At 46.3% G+C, this 8,642-nt stretch overlaps 1 pseudogene; it reads left to right on the forward strand.

The window, feature by feature from the left end:
- The first annotated feature begins 5,456 nt into the window (after positions 1-5,456).
- Positions 5,457-8,342, forward strand: LOC116268138 (GTP-binding protein ypt3-like; annotated as a pseudogene).
- Positions 8,343-8,642: the final 300 nt, after the last annotated feature.

The following is an 8,642-nucleotide window of genomic DNA, read 5'->3' on the forward strand; positions in this document are numbered from 1 at the left end:
AAGACATCTGAACGCCTCAGAGATACTATCCTGCAACTTGAGAACGAAACTGGTCGCAACTCATTCCTCAAGCCTGACAACACGGAAGAATACACAAAGCAGTGTAATTGTGAGGATATTCAGTGATCAGAGAACTGGAAGAAGTGAAGGAGGGACTAATCCAAGAGATAAAGGCTTACTTCAGAGAGAAGGAGTATGATATCCGCAAGGAAACTTCAAAGTACATCGAAATCCAGAAAAAGCTGTAGGCGCTCAAGAAGGACTTGCTGCAGGCTACTTCCGAATTGAGAATGCTTGAAAAGAACCTATTCAATCCACAATAGACTCTGAAGGCCATAAAGAAGGCAAATAAGCTGAACTATGGTGGTATGGTTGGCCACTTCCACGAGAGAATCAATAGGTAGAGCAGGAAATGGCTTTCAATCTTCGCCTGGAAATGAACAACGAGAAGCGGTAAGCTCTCAAGGCCAGTCTCAATGACTCATCGGCATCAAGAATAAATCATTCACCAAGCCCAAGCAGAACAAATGCAATTGGATATTGGCAAGGCGAGAACATAAGACATTCAAGGATAGCAACGTAAATTAAAATAAAAGCGTAAGAATCCAGTTTACACCATTACCACTCCCGCCCTCAGCGCCGACCGCATGCTTCAGCAGAACTCTTCCGCATCTAGATGAAGAACTTCTTCTAGTGTCCTCCCTTCCTGCACTTCTTTGAAGTCACTAACTCCACCCTACACTTAGTGCGCATTGATGCCATCAAGCCCAATGAACCAGTGAAGTGGGAAGTCGTTCCTCTCGAAATCAAATTCAAAATTCCTCCTTCCATCGCACCATTGCCAACGAGAAGGAGACATTTACATAATAGGCGGCACCTCTCTATAGAATCTCAAACGCAGCAAGGATATTTATCAATTCAACCGATCAGGCAACACCTCACCAAAGTGGCGGAACTATTGATTGCCGCTCATCCCACTCAGTGCTGTGCCACTAGGGCATCATCTACATCAGCGGAGGAATGACCAACAACGATGAACTCTCAAAAAGTGCGAAATGTTCTTGCCAAAGACTGCAGAAGTGAAGGCTATGGCTTCGTGCAAGTATGAAACCACCAATTCCTGCCTTGCGCTATCGGCACTAGCTACCTGCTCAAGTTGGAGGAGTCCACGCCAATGGAGAAAACAACAACACCCTGAAGTCTACAGCATCCGGCCAACCTGTGGACGAAGTGATCCCACCATATAGCACCAAGGCGAGTTCGGTCTGCTCAGTTGCAGCGGATGGGCTCCACTCAACGAAAGCCAGATCTTCGTCTTCGGCGGGTATAACTAAGAAATTTAAAGTGAAAACTCCCGCATGAGTTTCGTCATCGAGCGTACTTTTTTCCCCAATACAGACAGCAGCTAGGAGAACTAATTCGTGTTCAAATACGTGAACAACAAGAATCCGCCATTCTCCGAGGGTTTCTGGAACCAGCAGGGAATCGTGCACAACGGTCTAATCTACTGTCTTCAAAACGTGGACGGCGAGGAGTAGAACGACTGTCTTGAGGACAAGAAATCGTTGCTGATCTTCAACGGAAAGACATGGTCGACCTGTCTGGACGCCCACTGATAAATTTTATTATGAAAATACTATTATGAGAAGCACCTTTTGGAAGATCAAGAATAGCTATGCTGCCAAGGCCAGGGCAGACCAAGAGGCCAAGGAACGCGCACGCCGTGAGACTGTACGCAGCAGGCAAAATAATGATGATAGTCTCATTGCATCTTCCATCCAGGAAGACCCGCAAGAATCCACCAAAGAGCCCACATAGTTTTCGGAGCAAATCGAAGCTCGCGTCTCGAACTTTTAGCAGCTTAAGAAAGAGATCAGGTACTTGGAGAACTCGCAGATTATGAGTATGAAGTACAGACCTCATACTGAGGCCGACTAGTCCGACTCCTCCTACCACTTCAAGACCACAGGGAAGGAGTTTTACCCCAGCAAGAAAGTGGCCCACTTCGAGAAGTTCAAGCTCTGCCTCAAGAAGAAGGGCAGGTCCAAGAGACTCAGTCTCCTCCTAGATGGCAACAACCGCAGCGCCAGTAGCGCAGACTACAACTGCCTCGACTCTCTCAAGGTCAAGGACTCAACCTTGAAGCCCAGGGCGAGCTCAGGCTCAAGAAGAAGGAAACGCCCTACATCGTCAAGAAATTCTACCGTCCCACTTCAAGCAACAAATCTTTGCAGGAATTATCGATGCGTTCAAATGAAATCCGCGGTCGTAAGCTCCGCACCAGCGTGACCAACCGCAAGGACAAGGAGAACGTGCTTATTTGTGCTACTGACATGATCGTATGTACAGTTAAGTTGTCGCCCACCCAAGTGCCTGAATGCATATGAATATGCTGGGATTCGCAATTCAGAGTCATATATAATTAAAGATGAGCAGCATTATGAACACTTTGGATCCCAACGCTCCCTTCAAGAGGAGGACATTGAGGAGATCCTCAAGGCCTTCAGTTTCCAAAAGACCATCAATGTCGAGCGCGGCTCCGCAGAATTTTGCAGGAGTTGGCTCACACATTCCTGGAGGAGATTCTGACGTGCCCCCCTCCGACAAGGCAAATCTCAATATCGCCGCCATCAACAGACAAATCGCAATGAAATTCCCAGAAGTATCCACTGAGAGCGTCCCATTCACCATCGACTACATCCAACGCAGGGGCATGGAGATCGATAAGGAGGAAATGAACTGATCATCCTTCGCAGTTATGTATCACCAATCAACACAGCTATATAAACTATCTGTTTGCAGAAGCTTTTGCTTGTTCAACTTGTTGATGAGGATGAGTATTGTGATAGATGAGAGAATGAGAGATAATATAAGTCAAAATTGATCAGTGAGGGTTCTGCATCTCTTAGCGACTGATTCTTTCAATCTTGCCTGCCCTCCTTCAGTCCCGACCCTCGCCTCTTCTCCTTCAGCTGTATATTCTCGCGAATGATGTTTTGGTTCTCTTGTATTTTGGCAGTGATATTCTGGAGAAGGTCTTTTTATGTTTTGCCTTTTCCTGCGTGAGTTCTCCGTAGATTATCTTGAGGTGGTTGTAGGCTAAGCTAGTTCTTCATTTTCTCTGCGGAGGGTGAAGCAAGATTGGCAATTTTTGATATCGTGTTCCATTTCGGCAACCATGATCCTTAGGTCCTAAATTTCGCGCTTGAGATGGTGGGAGGTTTGGACGCTTGCATATTCCTTTTTATTTGCAATTTTCCACGATTAATTCTTTTCCGCGATGAGCAGTTCTAAGATTCCTTGAGTTTTGAGTTTTCCACTCCCATTCTCGTCAACGTTTCCTAGAGGTACTTATTATTCTCGTTGATTTCGTTGTTCTCAGTGATGAGGGTCTGAATATCGTTTCTCAGTTGCAAAATCTCCTGCTTTTGTTTTTGGCACAGCGTTTCAGACTAGTTGAGCTGTACTTCATAGTTCTTGATCTGTACGGTTAGGAAGTAGATGTCCCTATCCTGCTTCTCCATGATTTTGGAGGTCTCTGCTTCGAACTGTTCCATCTTCTGCCTCAGGAAGTCCTCGTAGTGGGCGTGCTTGGGAGAGACTTGGGCGGTCTCCTCTGCGATCCTGGAGGATTGTATTGAAAAATTAGCGTTTGAGATGTCCACCTCGGTATGTTTTGAATCGATCGTGTTGTACTTGCTCGGCGTCTAGAAAGGGTTGGGCTTCTCAAGGGGACCCTCATTGTGAAAATCGTATGCGAATTTCTTGCGGAATGGCTGGGTGCTTCTTTACTTGCTCATATAGTTTATTATTAATTTTAATGCCAATATCATAAAAGTATTGAGTGGGTTTGGGTTGGGAGGAAAGCGGGGAAAGTGGATGAGGGTGATTAATGATGGATATAATATTATTGAAACTTATGAGCCAATACGGACGGGCAGAATATTGGGAGGAGAGATACTCCAGAGACCCTGGTGCTTTCGACTGGTACCAACGCTACTTCACCCTCCGTGATCTCATCGGCGCCAATATCCCCGTTTAGTTCCGCATCCTCAACGTTGGGTCAGGCAACTCGAGTATCGCATTTTCGATGCAGGACTCAGCGAGTAGATGTTCGACGACGGCTACGAGAACATCACCAACATCGACATCTCCCAAACATCCATAAAAGCGATGAACGAACTTTACAAGGAAAAGGGCCCCAACTTCAAATACATCCAGATGGACGTGAGAGCCATGGAGTTCGCATAGAACTCATTTGATGCAGTGATCGACAAGGGAACTTTCGACTCAGTTGTGGTAATGATGCTGGGATGCAGTGCGGAGAGGGATCCAATACGAATGCCAGCAAGATGTTGACGGAGGTTTACCGAGTCCTGGGGCCAAACGGAGTCTACATTATGATATCTTTCGGGAACCCTGACAACAGGATGTAGTACCTGAAGCGTAAGGAGTTCTAGTGGGGCATTTGGGTGCACAAGTTGATGAAGCCGACGGTGACAGCGCAGATAACCCCGACCAACACTGACAAGGACGACAAGAACTACCACTTCCTGTATATCTGCATCAAGGGGAAGAAAAACGAGTAGGGGCAGGTGGTCGTTGAGGAGAAGAAGGAGGAGGGCAAGAAGTGACTTTTAATGATGGCTATCTTTCGGTTAAGCATTTATAATCAAATGAAAAATACAATTTTTCAAAACGAAGAAGATATCATCGAGTCTATCAACCTCACCGCCAAATTGGAAAATAGTCTCAAAAAAATACTGACCAATAAAAAGAAATCCCAAAAGGAATGCACGCATCATTGCCAGCAAAGACACCGAGAGGAGTACGAAAGAGTAATTGAAGAAATAACTACATTGAAAAAAGAAAAATAATAACTTGTCAATGATAATCAATTTCTAAGCAAAGAGCTAATCAACCACAAGCAACAGGTGCGAGAGCTGAGCAAGGAGGTACGATAATTGAAGAAATATGTCAACTTCTTGCAAAACTACAATTCCACACTCAAAAAATAAATGGCATTCTGGGTCAAAAAGCCGAGGAACCAGCAGGCCATGGCCGAAAACCACCCAATTACCACCTCCTCAGCCAAGAAATATAACAACTGAAGAATCTCAACGACCTGAGAGAGAAGCAGCTCTTTTAAATGGGCAATACATTTGAAGTTAAAATAGCCAAAAGAGATGACTCCACCAAAAATCTTTACTTCGCTGAAAAATCAACCAGCATAGGCAAGAAAAAAACCAAGAACTCAATCACCTTCACCAGGAACGAAGAAAACGAGTGTACTAGTTGCTCCTACGCCAAGATAGTTAAGAGTAACAAGCAGACCACTAAAAATAGTTCAACAGGCAGCAAGCGTAAAAAGTTGTGTCCTGCCACAAGAGCTATATCTAGACTTCTGACTTCCTCTATTGATGGTTCTCAATTTTTACTTTATTGATAATTATTAAATGAGCATCGTGGGGGAGAACTTCGACTTCCTGTTCAAGATGGTGGTCATCGGGGGTAAGGACTGTGCTATGGACTAGACTCCGGCGTGGGAAAAACCAACCTGCTCTCCCGATTCGAAAAGAATTAATTCACTCTCGAGTCAAAAGCTACCATTGGAGTTGAGTTCGCCAGCAAAAACCTTATACTGGAGGGCAGTCGCATCAAACACAGATCTGGGACACAGCAGGTCAGGAGAGGTACCGAGCCATCACCCAGGCCTACTACAAGGGCGCAGCGGGAGCCATCATAGCCTTTGACCTTACTCGCAGACTAACCTTCGAAAACGTCCCCAAGTGGCTAAAGGAGCTGCGCTAGAACTCCCAGGAGGGTATCGTCTGCATCTTGGTGGGTAAGCTATCCAGGAGGTAGGCAACAAGTGCGACCGTGAGGAGTAAAGGTGCGTGAAGGTCGAAGAGGCCATGCAGTTCGCGCAAGAACACAAACTCTTCTACCTAGAAACTTCTGCACTCAGTGGCAATAACGTGGAGCAGGCCTTCATGACCGTCATCAAGGGTAGATGAATATTACCCAGAGATATACGATGAGACGAAGAAGAAAAAGAAGACTACGCCTGGAGGTGGAGACGCGAACAAGAAGGCTGTTGTTTACGTTAAGAAGATCGAGATATCTGAGGGAAGCAACAGTAAGAAGCGAAAGAAATGCTGCCAGTGATTGTAATTTAATTTTAAAATTGGCAAACATCACTGAACCTTTTGCTCGTTCTCGGCCTTGAAGATGGTCAGGCCTGACTTCTTGATCTTCCTGCTCGGATCGCACACGTTCACGCCGAAACTAGACTCCATGAAGCTGGCGGAAGCTGGGTGGAGGCGCGCAATGGCAGGTTCTATTTTATCATCTTTTCTGAGGAGTTAGGCCTTAGCTAGATGCGGGAACTGTAGTTTTGGGAGTGGTGGTGGGTGGGAGCCATTTGGACGGGACTATTGGACATGATTGAAGTGTTTGGCATGAAACTTTCACGTCTCACTTGCGTTTGAAGCTGAGGTTGGCTCTGATCCTTTACGAGGTAGTGCGTATAGGGCTCGATGATGGTCTGGGTGTAGCGAGGCTGCAGGATCATGCTGCTTTTGGTGATGGAATCTGATCTCTTGGGCATGACTGTCAAGTTGGAGGTTTCGTTATTGGTGATAGTGGCTCTTGAACTCTTGACACCTCTTTTACCTCTGCTTTTTGTTGTTTCTTTTCGCCGAAGACCAGGGAGATGCTGCGCTCTAGGGCGCTCTTGATGTCGCTGATATAGAGGGGATTGATGGAGATGTTGGTCTCGTAGGCTTAGTTCTTGTCAAGCTCGCCAGAAATATCCTTCTGGGTCTGCAGGGAATTCCCGAGGACTTGCGTGCGTATGCGGTGGAAGGACTCGAGGAAGGTTTGGGAATTGAGGTCCTGCGCGGAAGCAAAGAGAGTGTTGACGTCCCGCGAGATCAGTTGAGCAGCGATTCCATGCGGTTTTAGTTATGCAGGCCAACTTTCTTCTCATCGGCCTCCACCTTGCGCAGCAGTTCCTTCTCCTTCGCGTCGTAAAAACGGTTCACGAAGTCCAGCGTCTCGTGCCTGGCCTGCAGCACTACCTCAGCGATCTGCTTTCGCTTGCCGTTTATTGTCTCGATTATCAAGTTCTGCGTAGGTTGGGGGTTACGATTCTAGATTTTTCTTGCTCGAAGGCGGAGATGCGAGTGCGGATGTTGTCCTGCATTTTGCTGTAAGTGGCGCGGATATTTTCGTACTCGGGGGCGGTGCGTTTTTGGATGTGTGTTTCGGTGTGTGTGCATATACAGGTGGCACAGAGGCCGACATTGCACTCCTCTACGTGGGTGGGGGCGTACCTTTGCAGCAGAAGTTGGAGATGAGCTCGTTGGGGTGCAGGTCGCAGAAGGTGCGGCTAAAGTCGATCATTTTCGATTAGAAATATTAGAAATCAAATTATCGAAAAGAATTTGTGAGGAAAATTGTTTGGAATCATAATGTCGTTCCAGATTAACATATAGTTACCCTAAGGATCCTATACAAGCGAAAAATAGGCAAAAATGGTGAAAATTGATTTATGCACCCAAAATGGAATCCAAAATGATGTTATTGTGTATCAATTAGCCAAAAGTAGTAACGATCGCGGATACATATAGAAGTGAATATCATTCCAATTTCCCAAAACTCCATTTGAGGTTAGTGATACTTATTAAGCTAGGTACTTTAATTATAATTATGCTGGCGAAGCTAAAGGCCTTCTTCCGAACCCACAAGAACAAGATACTGGCGACCATCAGTTTTGCTGCAGCTGGCTATTTCTTCTATAAATTCCTCAAGGAGGATGAGACCGTCGTCAAGATCTCCTCCTTCATGGAGGCAGTCAAATTCAATCAGGTCGATGAGGTAATTTCGACGGAGATACCATTTTCTTCAGCTCGCACAACTCGGATTGGTACCAGACGTTTGCCGGCAACTACCCCATCGAGGAAATATATAGTCTCATTTGGTACTTCTATGCTAAATAGCCAAAAGAAAATTAGTTTTTCCAATAAGGAAGCCCTGGTAAGCAACTAAACCTTAGCCATTGGCGCCTCCTGTCTGGTCACAGTTGCCACTTTCAAACTCATGGTCAGACAAATCAACAAACCCAGTATGTCCCCAGTAGACTTCAAGTCCGCCATCTATGCTAGTCCAAACTCCTTCGATGACTACTTTGGAGGAGAGAAATCAAGGAAAAGTTTAGAGAAGTCATCGATTTTTTGCATTCTCCCGAAAAGTACCATGCCATGGGGGCTAGAATTAGACGCGGATACTGTTCTATGGGCCACCTGGAACAGGAAAGACCATGCTGGCAAGAGCTTTAGCCACTGAGGCAGGGTGCAGCTTCATCAAGGTGGTGCATCAGAGTTCCAGTAGATTTTTTCAGGAGTGGGGCCCAAGCGCATCCGCTAGCTGTTCCTAAGCGCACGCCGGTGTCCAACGGCTGCATCATCTTTATCGACGAGATCGACGCAATTGGCAACCGCCTCAACCACCTCAGGGACTCCCACGAGACCACTGCCACCATCAACCAGTTCCTGAGCTAAATGGACGGCTTCTATCCCAACGAGAAGGTGCTGATCGTGGCAGCCACCAACCGCATCGACCTGGTCGACCATGCCATC

This window comes from Nymphaea colorata, unplaced genomic scaffold (assembly GCF_008831285.2).
Source record: "Nymphaea colorata isolate Beijing-Zhang1983 unplaced genomic scaffold, ASM883128v2 scaffold0134, whole genome shotgun sequence".
NCBI lineage: Eukaryota > Viridiplantae > Streptophyta > Magnoliopsida > Nymphaeales > Nymphaeaceae > Nymphaea > Nymphaea colorata.